The sequence below is a fragment of the Rousettus aegyptiacus genome, unplaced genomic scaffold (assembly GCF_014176215.1).
Source record: "Rousettus aegyptiacus isolate mRouAeg1 unplaced genomic scaffold, mRouAeg1.p scaffold_m13_p_12, whole genome shotgun sequence".
Lineage (NCBI taxonomy): Eukaryota > Metazoa > Chordata > Mammalia > Chiroptera > Pteropodidae > Rousettus > Rousettus aegyptiacus.
The window spans coordinates 54,947,142-54,964,426 of record NW_023416287.1 but is presented as its reverse complement, the minus strand read 5'-3'; the positions used below and the strand labels follow the sequence as shown (position 1 = coordinate 54,964,426).

At 36.0% G+C, this 17,285-nt stretch overlaps 1 protein-coding gene across 2 annotated transcripts in view; it reads left to right on the top strand.

The window, feature by feature from the left end:
• ADCYAP1 (adenylate cyclase activating polypeptide 1) overlaps positions 1-17,285 on the top strand; it is a 661,277-nt gene that overhangs the window by 102,651 nt on the left and 541,341 nt on the right. The gene's annotated exons all lie outside the window — the stretch shown is intronic.

Here is a 17,285-nt window from a genome sequence, read left to right as displayed (position 1 = left end):
TGCTAATGCAGATCTTATTGCAGGGCAGGACAAACCAATTCCTAGTTTGTTCCCCACCAACGGTCTGCAACATTTTAGAGTAATTTTGGCATCGATGTTGTCTGCGAGTGGCTAAAAAACTGATATAATTTCTGTCCACTGAGACTTGCTGCTACTAGCAAGCCTGCCTTGACCAAGTCCTTCCTCCTCACCTCTTGGGCTACCTTTGTGTGAGACCACTGCTGTTGCTGTTTTTGGGGGTTATGGTTATGCCAAAGTGCTTGAAGCCCGCTCAGTATGGTTTTCATTTATTTTTATATTTATTTACTTTTTTGCTTGTATGAACCATGATTCCTTCACAGTGACTGCAGGGGTGTCATCCACCTTCTATTCAGGTTCTGTTCAACGTGGTTGTAGCATGCACTGCAGGCTGCCCAGAAGGTCGCTTTGTTGATATAGCTTTATGAGGAGATCAACATATCTAATGCCTATTTTCTGATTTCTGTGAAGGCCACTTCTAAGGTGGCATGGGTCTGGGAGTTCATCTTTGTTGAGGGAAGCAGCGGGAATTCTGTTAATCACCAATGTGAAGGGAGAGGCTTAGCTGATATTACTTCTATATTTGCAACAGTTATAACATTAAGGATTTTGAAGAGACCTGAGAACATGGGCTGATTTGGAGCAGCCTCAAGCCTCTATTCTGGAGCTTGAACTATGTTTTTTTTTGGCAGTCACTCTTGCTTCAGATTGAATTCAGAATCGTAATGTTGGGACTTCACAGGGACCTCTGTCTTTTTTATTTTTCTATTTTTCTTTGACCTACAGATTAAGTTAAAACAGATTTTTAGTCTTACATTTTTTGAACTATGTTTTGGTAGATAACATAACAAAGCAGATGATCTAAAAACACTTCAGACCTCACTTTTTAAAAAGGGTTTTGGGGGGATCTGGCCAATGAGAATGAAGCCTCTGTTTCTGATACAATAGTCTTGGTGAGATGCATGGACAGGAAAAATCTTTTCTCATAGTCAGGAGCTGGGAGTGGTAGGGTTGGGGAGAGGAGATGAGTCAGGTCAGACTAATGCTCTGGTAACACATGTAATCTCAGTGGCTTGCAGTGAAAATTATTTCTTGATCATACATTGTATTTTGCAGACCCTGATGCTCCGTGGGGCAACTCTGTTTCAAGCAGTGATTTAGGAATCCCACCTGGTTTTTTCCAGCGTTTCCTGATATCAACACATGGATTCCAGTCCACAGTGACAGGGGAAAACAGAGTTGGAGGGCTGTGCAGGAGATTTTCACTGCCTTTGCCCAGAAGGGACGCATGGTGCCTCTATATAGAGTTGATTGGTCAGAATTGGTCACCCTACCCTGCCTAATTGTAAAGAGGCTGGGAAGGGAAGTCTCCTCCCAGGAATGAGAGCAGACCTTGCTGTTTGTGACCAATCGTAATGTTTACCCAGTGGAAGATAGATGATAAAAGGACTAAGGCTGTTGTCATGAGGTGGGGCTGCTGTGGCTGGCATTCTCCTGCAGTTTTCTTCCTTTCTCCCGACCAGGGACCATTTTAACGATTTAGCATTGCTAACATGTGATGTTACGTCACATCCGTGATTACCTACATTTTTGCCTGAGAGTTTCTGCTTTGGGGCTCATGTTGAAAGAGTGGGGAGCAAAGGGGGAGACTTGATGTAATTCTTCATTTGTCTTCTGTACCCAATAAGGTATTATTGTAAGACTCATTTAAAGTACTCATTTTGCTTAGATCACATGGGTGGGTATGTAAGATTTTGAAAAGCTGCTGCCATTCCTCCAGCTCATTTAGGAGCCACCTGGAAGAGGCCTTAGGGCAAAGGTGGATGAGCTGTTTCCCTACCCTCTGCTTGTGCGCGCGCGCGTGTGCGCGCACGCGCACGCACGCGCACACACACACACACACACACTTTAAATCACTTCTCTCATTGGTGCTAAATTAACTTTAAAGCTTTCTAAACTTCTGAATGAGCTGATTGCAGGATCCTGGGTGGCAGGATGCTAAGCCTTGTGCTTGGCATTTATTAAATATCAATTGTATTTGTTGAGAGATTTAATGAATGCATTATTAGAAGCAACAGTGCTTCCCAAATGCTAGCCTGCAGATTGGATGAAACAGAATCACCTGGGACACCAGGTAACATACAGGTTCCCAGGTCCCATCCCAGTTCTACTTAATAGGAATCACCGGTACTGAGGTACAGCCGTCTTTATTTGAATAAGCTCTTTAGGCCATTTAGATGCACAGCTGGGTTTGGGAATTCCTGCTGATGTGAAAATAATACTGGAAATTTGAGGTCTGTTAGCTGGGGTCTACTTGTGCTCTATGCTAACTGTGTGGACTTACAAGTCACTTACCTTTCTGTTCACAGTTTTGCCAGTGACATCGTGGTGAGACTGATGGCCATAAAAGGAGGGGTAGTATGAAAATCAATGAAAAATACTAGTTTAAGTAGGATTCATATACTTTCTTTGTCTCTGTCTCTCTGTTTCTGTTTTTCTGTTTTTTTTTTTCTTCCCTCTATCCTATGTTAACCTCAAAATAAAAGGCCAAAGTGAGAGGCAACAAACATTTACTTGATATCCAGAAAGAATAACTATTTGGAAAGCACTGATTAAGGCAGAAATCCAGGAGGATTTCTGGAAGTGAAGGAAAGAGGTATTTATGAAAAAGGGAAGAAGAAAAATTACTTGAATAGAAGAAAAGAATTTCTATGGGTATTAATCAGCTAAGGAATGAATGAATTTTAGATGTAGATAAGCTAATATAATGAGGCTAAATTTAAAGAACGTCTTTAATTTTCAGTCCTGTAGTCATATGTCTGGTTTCCCGTTAGCTTTGCAAACATTTCTTTGAGATATAATGCTGCTTTAGGCCCATTCCAAAATTTACTTTACCCAGTTTTAATAATCCAATGTTTTGAAGAGTAAGATGTGCAAAACAGTTCCTCTGAGATGGCAGCTCTGACTCCATTTTGAGGTGGCTCCATTTATATTATATTTTTACACCTAGAAGAGATATGTATAATTTCTAAGTTCTTAGGTGAAATTTGAGAGAATATCTGAAACTCATTTTAAGATGCAAAGTTGTTCTTGCCTGTAGATTTATTTTTTTACCTTCAATGAAATTTTGAGGTTCAGATCAATATTTTTTGAAGATGAATTAATTAATTTCCAGGTTTTAACATTTCTTAACACATTTGACAAAAGTTCTGGCAGGCAAATCAGACACATTATCAATAAGTATGTATGATGTATGGCATGGACTGTGTAAATAGGCTTTGATTCTATTATTGCATTTAACCATTCAAACAATCTCTGGAATCCTGACTATTTTTGGTTTTGGGATGTCAGGTAGATCTTATATTAGAAGTATATGAGATTAGGTAGGACAGAACTACTTCAGGAATGAAAAAATTTAATTAGGTTCCAAAATTGTCCTGGTTTAGCATAGGACCAGATCCTATAAAATCTGAATTTAGCACGTTATAACAGTTTTATTTTAAAAATAAAGTCATTATTTCCAATATTAACAATAATGACAACTACCATGTGACTTCAAGGTTTTTTATTATTTTCACTCTTTATAGCATGTAGATCCTGAGAACAAGGACAGTCTAACACACAACCACGTAACATTCTATCATATAAAACAGGACATTAAAAAGTTAACACTATATGATACTATTATCAAATATTCAGATTTCACCAGTTGCTATTCATTTTTTGATAATAATATCAATATAAATTTTCATATTCATTTTCAGACTTGAATGTGATAGCCCTATAGTAGTAGTATGGATAAAGTACTATAGGATAATTAATCTATATATTCATTCATTCAACATTAATCAATAACATTTAGGAATATATAAAAGTAATTTCTAGGAGTATAGATAAAACATATTTTACCTTGAAGATTTCACAGTCTAGAGGTGGCCATAAAAGTAGGCAGAAAATCACAAATAGCAGAACATATATGATGGAGAAAATCACAGGGTAATATGAAATGAATGGGCACCATTAACAGAAATGGGAAAATCAGGAGAAGGAAGATGATTTGCGGATGCTGAATTAGAGTATTCCACACATGTCGACTTCCTGTGGGCTCTTGGAGAGGGAGATCTGTAGAGAGATTAAGGGTAGGGTCATAACTTGGGAGATACCATAGAAAAGAGAAAGTTGAAATCTTGGAGGGAATACTTTTTTCAAAGGGGAGAATATGAAAAATTGATGATAGAAAATTGGAAGGAAGATGAAGATCCAGAAAGCCTCAACACATAATCTCATGTAAGACTACTTCTTGAATCAAAAATTTTGACAGGTTATTTATTTATTTATTAGAGGATTAGGTCATTGAAATTTGTGTGTTGGTGTGCCTGAAACTGTAATTTATCTTCTACATTGGATTAGAGGATTTGAAAAGAAAACGGTCCACATACAAATTTAAATAGGAAGTTAAAAATTCACTTTGGCCTTTTTCTGTTGAAATTATGATATGAATCACTATTTTAGAAGCTTTTTGCTTAAAATAGGTAACATCCTGTAGATTTTCCCCTAACTATTCTATTAATTGAACTACTGGCATGTTTATGTTTTGAGGCCTATTCTAGCACTATTGGATTCGCCAGATGAAAAACACAAAGACCAGTTCAACTGAGGACATAATCAATTTTTCATGCTCATTATCATTTAGATGAGTCTGTTATAAGGGAATGGTTGCAGCCTGACACATTTTAACGCTGAGTAACACCTCATTCCTCTAGGTAGCTAAGAGGAAGACTTACCCGCTCCAAGTGAAAAATGTAAAGATCTTAAATTTCAGAGTAAAATAGAAAATCAAAGGAAATTTGTGAAAACAAGAACCAGAGAATCAATAAAATTTATTGCCAGAAAACTTTAAATTTCATCAATATTTTTATGGTTGTTTAACCTTTATTATTCTTTGTGTGCCTTCTGACTGTACCTGAAAGAAAAAGAAAAGCCTTCAAAGCTTAAGTATTTTATTAAATCTTTTATATTTTGACACTATTTGGAACAATTTAATACTTTATACTGAAAAAGGAAAGTCATTTCATGTGTTTCTGAGAAATTAAAATGAAAACAAACCTGATTACACTGGTTTTAGTAATTTCAGCCAAATGTGGAACATCTGACAGCCTCACCACACTGGCCTTTACCTATGTAACCAGAGAGTGACCTCAGAGACTTGATTATTGGGAGGGGAGATAATCCTATGATTTTGAATTTTCATCAATTACTAACATTTCCTCCATCTTACATTTAAAATGGGACTATTCCAAGTAATCTCCCCCCCGTTTATATTCCAAAGTATTTAAGAAATGTATTTACACTGCACCAGGCTGTCCCCAAAGAGTATGATTTACAAAGCTACTTTATAGCCGTGCTTTATTCTTATTTTTCAAAGTGGCTTTTGACCTTTGACCCTGGCTACCAGGCCTACACGCTTAAACTCCTTCTGCCTCCATTCAACCCATGCTGCCCCTGTTCCCATGGGATTACTCAGCAAAGTGTGTGTGCATGAGGTGAGCAGACACACACACTCACATCAGATACATATGCCCATGCCAGGGAATATGTGGCAGAAAAAAACGACCATTTAAAAATGTGAGTACTGAAATGGGCAACTAAGAAACATTGCCACCTTCCCCTGATATTAGATTGCTATTTTTTTTAAAAGTATAACAATTTATTCTTTTCACCATTAAAGCCTCTGGCAGTAATAAGTGTGATTTCCAAGACCGTACATCTCACCAGAAGAGCTCCAACTAATGTGCCCGCCTTTAGTTTCAGCGGAGCTCATTAGAACAACAATGCAAACCAGCTGTCCCCTGGTGTTTGGAGAAGAAAGATCCAATTAAATGGCCATCATCCACCTGGTTCCAAATTTCGCCATCTCCTTATGAGCCTGTAAGAACAGCCAGTTTGCATGAATTCTAGTCATTAAATGCAAGACAGAGGGTGAGGGGAAATGGGGAGGATGGGTATTCTCTGAACTACTGTGTGTGGGGAGGGGAAAGTGAAAGGTCATCTAGAGCTCGGATTTCTGGAAAGGCAGCAACGAATTAATTTAGCAAGGTACTGACTTTAAAACTGTTCCTTATTTTGTGTAGGTTGAAGGCTAGAAATATATTATGTTTTTATGAATGCAAATGTAGAACCATTTTATAATGCATTTGTTTGGATTTTCTCTTTAGCAATAGTGACATTAAAAGTGTGAACCACACATCTATATTGTAATTAACCATTTACCTGTATTGGAATATTTAAATTTCACAAGAAGTCATCAGTAAGGCTTTCCTTCGTGGATTTATCAAAATACGATTAACTCAGAAGTAAAAGCAATGAGTCAAGCCCTTAAGTCATTGTTATTTTATCCTTTGGAATAAAGCACATAATTAGTATCTGGCCATTTAGTACCTGTAATAAAACATCTAATGTTATGGCTCCTGGAATGTTATAGGTCTATGTCTTTCTGGAGTAACATCACATTTTCAATAGAGTTGTCAATAAAACCATCATTTCTGAGCACTGAAGACTGAAAAACCTGTTGTATTACACTTTCCAATCTCTTCAAAATCACATTTTAAAAATCCATTTTGTTGCAAGATGACCAATCTCATCTGATTTATAAGCCGTGGCCTCAGAGGAAATATGGAATGCTTGGAGTTGAAGCCAAGGAATAAATGTGCTAGGTTGTTAAGCAGACACTTCCTGCATTTCGAGCAGTTTCCAAGATGTGCTTTAGAATGTGTCAGTTTAAAATGTTAAGTCATGTGGCAGATGATCATTTACTTGGCAGACTGAGTATGATGCTTATTCTCCATTAAAGTCTTGTATTTTAGATTTACATAGACCTATCCTTTCTATCTGGTCAAGAAAGCATATACACAGATGATTATTTTCTAGAACTCTCCTTTCTTACCATTTTATATTTTAAAGAATTTCATGAATTTTCAAATTGATTGTATTAAAATGGTCTTATTTCAGATGGGTTTTTTGCCTTTATCTCCCTCCTTATTCTTAGTAATGTTGAAATACAGTTTAGAAAATATTGAGATTTCTCTGACCTAGATGTTGTTGTTGCCTATAATGTACAAGAGATAGAGTTTTTTATGAAGTATACTTAGTGGAGTTTCTTTAGATCACTTGGGGGTTATGTATTTTAATTTCTATAAAATTTTAAAGTTAGATATTTACATCATATCCATGACCAAAAACAAACAACTCATCGATCTCGGATTTCTACTACCTTAAATAAGCAGTTGAAAAAAGAAAACAAAGCTCCTCAAACTATAGTCACAGTATTTTTAATGTTAATATTTAAAAATTATTCTTCTAGGAGGGGTTATTTGCCATTGTGAATGAATTGGCTAATACTTGATTTGAGAAGTTCTAATCAATATCTTAAATACTGTTTAGTTTTTCTCAACTTTCCCTTTCCATCTCTTATTACTCAAACCTCCTGTACTTCAAGATATTCTCATTACATTACTTAGCGACTACACCATCTTTCTGAAAGTTATCCTTTTCTTTTTTTCCTCAGTCTTCTTTAGCGGCCCTGATTTCTTTGGTGTCAACCCTTCTAAAACTATAGCTTCATACTTTCTTTATGTTCTCAACTCTAGTCACCTTCATATCCACTTTGAACTTCTTGATAAAAATTACTCTGAACTTGGGTACAGTTTGAAGTTTTCTTTTATGGCAATACTTTCCTTACTTTTGCAACCACCTTTGCTTATTTGTATTGATTGAATTATTTTTGCTCATCTGGACAGTTCAATGTGTTTGTCTGCCCCTCATTACTTGCTCCTTCAGACTCAATTTGTTTCCCTACTGGTCCTCATTCTGTAATTAGCCATTACAATACAGTAAGTAAAATTCCTCAGCTCACTTTACCAACCTTCTGTGTCATTGGTTTTGCTTGCTGCTTACCAAAAATTGTTGCAGAAAGTCAGGATGTCATACTAAGTAAATCCGTACTTATTCATGTTAGGATAAAGACCCAAATCTCTAATAAGCTATATATGACCCTTTGTGAGCTAGCCTAATCTAGTGTCTCTCTATTCCTCTCTTGACTTCTGTTCCAGCCATGATTGCCTTCTTGTGGTTGCTTAAAACCATCACTCATCCCCTTGGTTAGCGACTTTTATTTAGAACAGTCTCCTCTTTATCTTGTTCTAGTTAACTCTTAACCAGTCAGTAGATGTCAACTTAAATATCACTTTCAGTGGTAGTTTAGATTACGCCTCCTTATCTTGCTAGTATATCATAGACCATGTCCCTCTATCAGAGTTATAATTTATATATTTTTTTGTGATTAGAAATTTGCTGTCATTTTGATGAACACACAGACTAAAAGGGTTTCTATTTTTCCCTGTATACTCAACAATTATACTGTGTTCAATAAATATTTTCCATTGAGTAAACATAGTAAATATTTCTACTAAATATTAGTAGTAGAGTTACTACTAATAGAAGTGGCACTTCTATTAGTAGTAACTCTTGAAACAAATTATATTTAGACATCTTCAACTATTAGAAATGTTTTATTTATATTGAAGTGGAATCTCTTTTCCTAATTTTGTTCCTTGGGGTCATAGAAAATAAATTCATTTCCAGTGTGGTGTTGTCAAATACAGAGTAGTGTAGTAGAGAGAGTATTGATTTGGAGTAAGATTTAGTTGAAGCTACCATATTGGAAACTTACTATGGATATGGCACCATGCTCTTCTGTAAAGTGGGAATAATAATAATTATTTAACCCAATTCAGTTTAAAAAGCATCTGTTGAACATATATTGCATTCCATACAGTGCATTAATATTTGAGATAAAAGATTAATAACACATATGCTATATTTATGAGTTTACAGTTTATTGAAGAAGTATAAGAAGATAACAGGTGGACTTTTTGTCAGGAATATGGTTTACTGAAAAATTGACTCGATTTTTTCCATTCTCACAGTACTGATAAACACTCAGGAATGTATTGGGATTCAGATTATTTCCAGTATGCCTGTCGAAGGTAAACAGACAGGTATTTAGACAGAGAGTCTGGAATAGTTGTGACTCAGAGATGTATAAAGATCCCCTGAGGATGGGGTAGGTAGATGAAACTCTTAGAAGAATCTCAAGTTGTATCATTGGTCAATGGGGGCTTTGTTGGGGATTCATGGCCATGGAAACCTGCCTGCCTTTCCATCCCGCACTTAGGACTACATTGCACCCCTGTACTGTGTGGTCTTCTGTGTGCAGATGATTATTTTCTTTCATATAAATAGACTAACTTTTATCCTTTGTCTTTGTCTGATGGTGTCTTCCCATTCTTCCTTTCATCTTTGTATCAATTGTGTAAGGAGATGTACATGTACATCGATCATTTAAATATACGAGGAAAGTGATATGATAGGGAACTTTCATGCAGTGGGAGTATAAATTGGTACAACCTTTTGTGAAACCTGGCATTACCTACTAAATTTGAACATATGCATTTCTATGACTCTGTGTTTTCACACTTAGCTGTATACTCGACAGAAGTGTGTCCATATGTTACCCAAAGATATGCACTAGGATATTCATAGCAGTGCTATTTGTTATAGCTCCAAACTAGAAACTACCCAAATGCCCATCAACAGTAGACTTGATAAATTTGTGTTGTATTTATACACTGGAATATTATATGATAAGAAAAATTTATAGCAAACTGTAATTTGAATGACTGTCACATATAAAATACAGAACAGGCAGGACAAACACAGGTGTTAGAAGTCAGGATAATGACTACCTTTGTTGGGACTAGTTCTTAGATGAGAGCACAGGGCGTCATTCCTGGGGTGCCGATTATCTGTTCCTTGAACTAGGTGTTAGGTAGTTTGTGAACATTTGTTGTGCTTTATGCTTATGGCCTGTGCACTTAACTGTATATGAGTTTATATTTCAATATAAAGCCTGTAAAGAGTTGGTTCTACTGGTTCTATTTTTTTTTTTTAACACCTACAACACCTGGTATTCCTAGGTGGTCTTTCATCCAAGTACTAACCAGGCCTGACCCTGCTTACTATTTTTCTTTTTATTGAACTCAGGACTCCTAAAAGTAGCTTTAGTTACAAGAGTAAAATATGGAAAAATACCATCTAGGAAAGGAGCTATCCTGTTACACGTTGTAAATTGGCACTTGATCTGAAAAGCAATTGTCAAGCTAGTAGGGGGCATCTTTGAACTGATGTTTCATAGATGATAATGCACACTCAGTTGTTAATTTTCACAAATGTCTATTCTATTTGAATAACTTGGGGAATGATTCTAAATGTGCATCTGTGCTGAACTGCTCACTTGAGGTTGCAATCTTTGATGGTAGAACTTGGCACAATTAACTTGCCCACTATGCACATAATCAGCCCTATTGACCTATTTGGAGAATAGTAAACAGAACTATTTGTCAAGTTAATTCTGGCCAAGCATAACTAACTCTGGAAACAGATCTTCATTAGAATAAAATTACATAGAGCCTCATACCAAAGGCTTTTCAAGTTAGAGCTGGAAGATCTGTCACTCATTGATTTAATTTCATTTATATGATGGTCATTCAGCAAATATATTGAATGCCTACTTCATACTGGGCACTGCGATCCAATGATTAATAAGACCTCTGGCCTCAAAACATTCATAATCTGATGGGCAAGGCTGTCTATTGAACAGTGTGCTGATTGCTGTGGTAAGGATAGACACATTAGGACAGGAGTATGTTCTTTTATTACTGCATACTACATGTGTTTCAGAATGTTATGTTCTATGCATCATTCACAAGAGTAAAGACACAATATAATAAAAATCTCTGCCAACAACGTGTTAGAGCAGCAGTTTTATTTTTAAGTCTACATTCTGTTTCTTTGGAAAATTTTTATTCTACGTCAATTTGGACTTTAATTTGGGTCCTATTTCACCAAAAGTAATGTTCGGTAACATAATGTTAGGTAAATAAATGTACCCTTTATTACACTACTTTCAACTTGTGGTTAAGATACTTGAATGGTCAGAACAAGCAGAATGCCTCTTTTGGTTTATGAGTGCTTTAATTAATTTTTTAGTTTGTAATATATTTTTAGTTTATCAGTGCTTAAATTAATTCTTAATCTGGTGTAATAATATAGTATGACCTACCTACACAGATATGCCTTGCCAAGATAGGCAGTTGAGTAATGGATAAATTCAGACATATGAAAAATACTTTATATTCCCCAAGTTTTTAAAAATTTTTTAAAAATTTAGGGTTAAGTATACAGTACATTGGTTAGACATTTATATAGTTTATAAAATGATCTCCCCAACTGCGCCCTCCCTCCCCTGACTCTCCACCTAGCCAATGTATTAATGTCAACTGCATTCCCTATGCTGTGCTTCCCATCCCTGTGACCATGCATCAGCTACTAATTTATACTTCTTTAGCCCTTCACCCCATTCTCCCGGCCTCCCACACCCCTCTCCCTTCTGTCTGACACCAAATTGTCTACTATATTTGTGAGTCTGTTTTTGATTAGTTTGTTCTTTTTATTCCTTAGACTCCACATATAAGTGGAAATCATATAGTGTTCATCTTTCTCTGTCTGATTTAAACATCTTCTAGGCCCATCAAAGCAATATCTTTTCCCATTCCCTTCCTTTTCATATGTAGGGATCTTATTTTCTTATCCTTTCGGCCACTCTATTTTTGGTTGGAGCACTTAATTCTTTTCCATTTTAGGTATTTATTGATAGGAAGGTAGTTGTTACCATTCTTTACTCCTGTAATACTGGCTTGGTGGTGATAAATTCCTTTAGCTTATTTTTGTTTGGGAAGCTCTTTATTTGTCCTTCAACTCTAAGTGATAGTTTTGCTGGATAAAGTATTCTTGGTTGTAGATCCTGGGTCTTCATCCTGTCGAATATTTTTTTTGCCAAGCCCTTCTGTCCTGCATAGTTTCTTTTGAGAAATCATCTGCCAGTCCTATGGGTTTTCCCTTATAAGTAACTATCTGTTTTTCTCTTGCTGCTTTTAATATTTTTTCTTTGTATTTAACTTTTGGAATTTTAATTATGATGTGTCTTGGTGTGGGCCTTTTCGGATCCCTGATTTTTGGAATTCCTTGAGCTTCCTGGTGTTTTACGTGCATTTCCTTCACCAGGTTAGGAAAGTTTTTCATCATTATTTCTTTAAATAGCTGTTCAACATCTTGATTTTCTTCAGTTATGCTGATCAGACAGATATTTAGACCCTTAATAGTGTCCCATATGCTTCTTAAATTATTTTTATAGTCGTGGCATCTTATCTCTTGCCATTCTTATTGCATGACCTTGGTTTTCTCGTCCTCTAGTTAGGGCATTTGATCCTCTTCTTTATTCACTTTGTTTATTCCATTTAATATACTTCTCATTTCAGATAATGTGTTTTTCATTTCAGACTGGTTCCTTTTTATAATTTCCACTTCCATTTTTATGCTTTTTATCTCTTTGTTGAAGTTCTCACTGAATTTATCTATACTTCCCCCAAATTCATCAAGTATCTTTATAACTAGCATTTTGAACTCTGCCTCTGTTAGATTGCTTTTCTCCATTATATCTGGTTCTCTGTTCTGTTCTCTCATATAGTTTCCGCTTTTTCGTCTTCCCATTTCAGCTGCCTTTCTGTGTCTGGTTTTATGTACTAAGCAAAGCTCCTAAGTCTCCTTGTCTTATTAGTGTGGTTTTGTGAAGTAGGCGTCCAGTGGCACAGTCCTGAGAGGGGTTCAGCTGCAGACCAAATTTAGCCCAAGCCTCTCTGCCCTTCTGGGGCCACCTGTTAAGATTCAGCAAGCAATCCACAGATGCTGTGCATAGAGCTGCCTCAAAAGGTCACCCCAGAGACTGAGGCCAGCTGCCTACAGTGTGAGTCTAGGTGCTGCTCTGCAAGGAGCACCTGACTCACTGAGGATATATCTACATGTGGCTTGGGTGGGGCCATGAGTTGGGGGAGGTGGGGTTTCAGGGAATCCTCTGGCCCTAGCAACCTCTGTTATCCAGTTTGACGATGTCATGACTATAGCGGCACTGTGTCCAGTACTCTGGTAGAGGGGAGGGCTCAATAGGGAACATTGGATACCGCCAGCACTTTTATACAGAGTGAGTCTCTTTTTGCGCCCCCTGCGTGCAGTCAAATTGGCACTCAGAGAAAGGAGGTCTATTGCCACAAAAATCGGCTCGTGGACATAGCCCCTTTAAGAGGTGTCTGCAGCTGCCGTAGCCTCTGTCTCACTCAGTTGCTGGAGACTGGGCAGCCTCCTGTCCTCGCCCCACCCTATCTTCTGCTGTTGCAGGGTGATTTCTTGGATTTCTCCCTAGTTGTATGGCTTGTTTATCCAGACCCCAGGCAATTTTTCCTTGCCACTGCTTCTTGTTTCTGTCACAACTTTGATCTGGTCTTCAGAGGAAGAAACAGAGCCCCTATCATCTATGCCAATTTTTCCCCTCTTGCTCTTTTGCAGTCAGTCCCACCCTACTCCCAGCCTCAGATTTCCTTGAATCTGATTTCTGGTATTACAGATTAGTTTTATCTGCTATAGAATCCGATAAAAAGAGTCATTTGCATTGCAGTAAATACAAGTAGTCTATTACTTTTTATTGTTGATCAGCATTCCATTGTATGGATATACCACAATTTGTTTACCCATTCATTAGTGGGCATTTAAGTTGTTTCCAGTTTTTGGTTATTATGAATAAGTTGCTATGAATAAGTGTTTGTATAGACATATATTTGTGTTTCTTTAGTGCAGATGTCCAGGAGTGAAATTATTGGATCATATGGTAAATGTAGATTTAATTTTATAAGAAACTGCCAAACTGTTTTCCAAAGTATTTGAACTATTTTACACTCCCAAGGCAGGATTAAGGCTTCAGTTGTGCCACATCCTTGTCAACACTTATTTTCAGTCTTTTCAGTTTTAGTTATTTTAGTGGTTGTGTAGTTGTAGCTCGTTATGGTTTTAATTTGCATTTATCTAAAGATGAATGATAGTGTACATCTTCTCATGAATTTTTTGACCTTAATGACATTTACTTTAGCAATGCTTTTTTTCTGATTGATTTATTAAAATTTAAAAAAGACTTTATTAAAATATGGTTAACATATAAATTGTATTAGTTTCAGGTATATACCATAGTTATTCAATATTTATATACCTAAAGAAGTGATCATCATGATAACTCCAGCAACCATCTGACACTGTACAACGCTATTACAATATCATTGACTGCATTTTTTATGCTTTATACCACATACCCATGACTTGTTTTATACTTGGAAATTTAAACTTCTGTATCCCCCATCAAGCTTTTCCCCTATTTTTTGATTTTTTAATTACAGTTGACATTTAATATTATTTAATATTATTTTTAGGTGTACAGCATATTGGTTAGACATTTATATAATTTACAAAGTGAGTCCTCTGACTAGTCTAGAATCCACCTGACACTATGCATAATTATTACCATATTATTGATTATATTCCCTGCGATTTACTTTATATCCCCTTTCTATTTCCTAACTACCAATTTGTACTTCTTAATCCCTTCACCTTTTCCACTTTGCCCTGCAACCCCCACACCCATCTGGCAACCATCAGCTTGTTCCCTGCATCTATGAGCCTGTTTCTATTTTGTTTATTTTGTTCTTTAGATTCCACATATAAGTGAGATCAAATGGTATTTGTCTTTCTCTGTCTGACTTATTTCATTTAGCATGATATTTTCCAGATCCATCCATGTTGTAGCAAATGGTAAGATTTCATTCTTTTTAATGGCTGAGTAATGTTCCATTGCATACATGTAACACTTCTTTATTCAATCATCTATTGATGGGCACTTAAATTGCTTCCATATCTTGGCTATTGTAAATAATGCTGCAGTGAACATAGGGGTGCATATATCTTTTTGAATGAGTGTTTTGGATTTTTTGGGGATAAATACCCAGAAGTGGTATTGCTGGGTTGTATTGTAGTTCTATTTTTAATATTTGGAGAAAACTCTTTACTGTTTTTCATAGTGGTTACACCAATTTACATTCCCACAAATAGTGCACCAGAGTTCCCTTTTTTTACACCCTCGCCAACACTTGCTCTTCGTTGATTTACTAATGATAGCATTCTGATAGGTGTGATGTTGAGCATCTCTTCATATGTCTATTGGCTATCTGTATGTCCTATTTGGAGAAATGTTTATTTAAGTACTTTGCCTACTTTTTATTTATTTAATTTTATTTTTAAATTAAGTTTATTGGGGTAACATTGGTTAATACAATTATATAATTTTCAGATATACATTATAATTTGACATCTGTATATTCTATTGTGTGTTTACCACCCAAAATCCAGTTTCCTTCAGCTACCATATATTTGATCCCCTTTACCCACTTCACCTGCCTCCTATTCCCCTACATTTGACCCCCTTTAACTGTCTACCTCCCCCCCTCCCCCGTTCCCCATCCCCTACTCTCTGGTAACCACTAGTCTATAGTACATGTCCATGAGTCTCTGTTTGTTTGTCCTGTCCATTTGTTGCTTTTAGGTTTATATCCCACATATAAGTGATATCATGTGGTTTTCAACTTTTCCTGTCTGGCTTATTTCACTTAGCATGATTATCTCGAGGTCAATCCATGTTGTCGCAAATGGCAGTATTTCATTTTTTCTTGTGGCTGAGTAACATTCCACTGTATATATGTACCACAGCTTCATTAGCCAATTATCTACTGTAGAACACTTCGATTGCTTCCATGTCCTGGCCACAATGAATAATGCTGCTATGAACATCGGTGTGAAAATATCTTTTCGGATACAGGTTTTCAAGTTTCTGGGGTAAATATCCAGTAGATGAATCACTGGATCATATGGTAGATCAATTCTTTGTTTTTTGAGGAAACTCCATACTGTTTTCCATAGTGGCTGTACCAATTCGCAGTCTCACCAGTAGTGTATGAGGGTTCCTTTTTTTCAGCATCCTCTCCAACATTTGTTATTACTTGTCCTGTTAATTATAGCTATTTTAACAGGTGTGAGATGGTATCTCATTGTAGATTTGATTTGCATTTCCCTAATAGCTAGCGATGTTGAGCATCTCTTCATATATTTGATGGCCATTTGTATGTCCTCTAGGGAGAAGTGTCTGTTCAGATTTTCTGCCCATTTTTTGATTGGATAATTTGCTTTTTTTATTGTTATTGAGTAATATGAGTTCTTTTTATATTTTGAATATTAGGCCCTTATCGGAGGCATTGCTTGCAAATATATTTCCCCATTCGGGTGGTTGTCTCTTTACCTTGCTGATGATTTCTTTTGCTGAGCAGAAACATTGCTTATTTTTTCATTGGATTGCTAATTTTTTGGTGTTAATTTGCATGCATTCTTTACAAATTTTGGATATTAACTCCTTATTGGATGCATTATGGCAAATATCTTTTCCTATTCAGTAGGTCTTTTCATTTTGTCAATGATTTCTTTTGCTGTGCAAAACTTTTTTAGCTTGATATAGTCCCATATGTTTATTTTTTGTGTGTTTCCCCTGCCAAATGTGACATATCAGAAAACATATTACTATGAGGAATGTCAGAGTTTACTGAGTATGTTTTCTACTAGGAATTTTATGGTTCCAAGTCTTACATTTAAGTCTTTAATCCATTTTGAGTTTATTTTTGTATATGGTGTAATTTTTTACATGTACTGCCCAGTTTTCTCAACATCATTTCATTGAATAGACTATCTTTACCTTATTGTATATTTTTGCCTCTTTTGTCATAGATTAATCAACCATGTAGACATGGGTTTATTTCTGGGCTCTCTAATCTGTTCCATTGACTTTTGTGTCTGTTTTTATGCTAGTACCATGTTGTTTTGATTACTATAGTCTTGTAGTATAACTGATACCAGGTAGCATACCTCCAGCTTTATTCTTCTTTTTCAAGATTTCTGTGGCTATTCAGGGTCTTTTATTGTTCCATATGAATTTTAAAATCATTTGTTCTAGTTCCATGACAAATACCATTGGTATTTTGATAAAAATTGTATTGAGTCTATGGATTGTTTTGGATAGTATGAACATTTTAACAATGTTAATTTTTCCTATTCATGAACACTTTCATTTATTTGTATCTTCTTCAATTTCTTTCTTCAATGTTTTATAATTTTCTGTGTATAAGTCATTTACCTCTTTGGTTAAATTTATTCCTGGATGTTTAAATTATTTT